Source organism: Oryctolagus cuniculus, chromosome 9 (assembly GCF_051225735.1).
Source record: "Oryctolagus cuniculus isolate XC-2025 breed Fujian yellow rabbit chromosome 9, ASM5122573v1, whole genome shotgun sequence".
NCBI classification, from domain to species: Eukaryota; Metazoa; Chordata; class Mammalia; order Lagomorpha; family Leporidae; genus Oryctolagus; species Oryctolagus cuniculus.
In genome coordinates this window covers 138102501-138105000 of record NC_142875.1, presented here as the reverse complement: position 1 = coordinate 138105000, position 2500 = coordinate 138102501, and positions in this window count along the sequence as shown.

Here is a 2500-nt window from a genome sequence, read left to right as displayed (position 1 = left end):
CCCTAACCCTAACCCTAACCCTAACCCTAACCCTAACCCTAACCCTAACCCTAACCCTAACCCTAACCCTAACCCTAACCCTAACCCTAACCCTAACCCTAACCCTAACCCTAACCCTAACCCTAACTCCTAACCTCCTAACCCTAACCCTACCCTAACCCTAACCCTAACCCTAACCCTAACCCTAACCCTAACCCTAACCCTAACCCTAACCCTAACCCTAACCCTAACCCTAACCCTAACCCTAACCCTAACCCTAACCCTAACCCTAACCCTAACCCTAACCCTAACCCTAACCCTAACCCTAACCCTAACCCTAACCCTAACCCTAACCCTAACCCTAACCCTAACCCTAACCCTAACCCTAACCCTAACCCTAACCCTAACCCTAACCCTAACCCTAACCCTAACCCTAACCCTAACCCTAACCCTAACCCTAACCCTAACCCTAACCCTAACCCTAACCCTAACCCTAACCCTAACCCTAACCCTAACCCTAACCCTAACCCTAACCCTAACCCTAACCCTAACCCTAACCCTAACCCTAACCCTAACCCTAACCCTAACCCTAACCCTAACCCTAACCCTAACCCTAACCCTAACCCTAACCCTAACCCTAACCCTAACCCTAACCCTAACCCTAACCCTAACCCTAACCCTAACCCTAACCCTAACCCTAACCCTAACCCTAACCCTAACCCTAACCCTAACCCTAACCCCAACCCTAACCCCAACCCTAACCCTAACCCTAACCCTAACCCTAACCCTAACCCTAACCCTAACCCTAACCCTAACCCTAACCCTAACCCTAACCCTAACCCTAACCCTAACCCTAACCCTAACCCTAACCCCAACCTCTAACCCTTAACCCCAACCCTAACCCTAACCCTAACCCTAACCCTAACCCTAACCCTAACCCTAACCCTAACCCTAACCCTAACCCTAACCCTAACCCTAACCCTAACCCTAACCCTAACCCTAACCCTAACCCTAACCCTAACCCTAACCCCAACCCCAACCCTAACCCTAACCCTAACCCTAACCCTAACCCTAACCCTAACCCTAACCCTAACCCTAACCCCAACCCTAACCCTAACCCTAACCCTAACCCTAACCCTAACCCTAACCCTAACCCTAACCCCAACTCCTAACCCTAACCCTAACCCTAACCCTAACCCTAACCCTAACCCTAACCCTAACCCTAACCCTAACCCTAACCCTAACCCTAACCCTAACCCTAACCCTAACCCTAACCCTAACCCTAACCCTAACCCTAACCCTAACCCTAACCCTAACCCTAACCCTAACCCTAACCCTAACCCTAACCCTAACCCTAACCCTAACCCTAACCCTAACCCTAACCCTAACCCTAACCCTAACCCTAACCCTAACCCTAACCCTAACCCTAACCCTAACCCTAACCCTAACCCTAACCCTAACCCTAACCTCTAACCCTAACCCTAACCCTAACCCTAACCCCAACCTCAACCCTAACCCTAACCCTAACCCTAACCCTAACCCTAACCCTAACCCTAACCCTAACCCTAACCCTAACCCTAACCCTAACCCTAACCCTAACCCTAACCCTAACCCTAACCCTAACCCTAACCCTAACCCTAACCCTAACCCTAACCCTAACCTAACCCTAACCCTAACCCTAACCCTAACCCTAACCCTAACCCTAACCCTAACCCTAACCCTAACCCTAACCCCAACCCTAACCCTAACCCTAACCCTAACCCTAACCCTAACCCTAACCCTAACCCTAACCCTAACCCTAACCCTAACCCTAACCCTAACCCTAACCCTAACCCTAACCCTAACCCTAACCCTAACCCTAACCCTAACCCTAACCCTAACCCTAACCCTAACCCTAACCCTAACCCTAACCCTAACCCTAACCCTAACCCTAACCCTAACCCTAACCCTAACCCTAACCCTAACCCTAACCCTAACCCTAACCCTAACCCTAACCCTAACCCTAACCCTAACCCTAACCCTAACCCTAACCCTAACCCTAACCCTAACCCTAACCCTAACCCTAACCCTAACCCTAACCCTAACCCTAACCCTAACCCCAACCCTAACCCTAACCCTAACCCTAACCCTAACCCTAACCCTAACCCTAACCCTAACCCTATTGGTAACCCCAACCCTAACTCCTAACCCTAACCCTAACCCTAACCCGGGAAAGGTGGTAACCCTAACCTTGCAACCCTAACTCTAACGCACTTCCCCTAACCCTAAAGATAATCCCTAACTTCTAACCCAACTCTTTTCCTAACCCTAACCTCTAACCCACCCTGCAATTCCAACCCTAACCCCCCTTCTAACTCCTAACCCTAAAAAAAAAAAAAAATAAAAGGTAACCTCTTAACCCTTTTTTTTTTTTTTTTGGGCAACCCTAACCCTGGGCTAACCCTAACCCTAACCCTAACCCCTAACCCTAACCTTAACCCTAACCCCAAACCCTGTGGCAACCCCAACCTCAACAACCCCC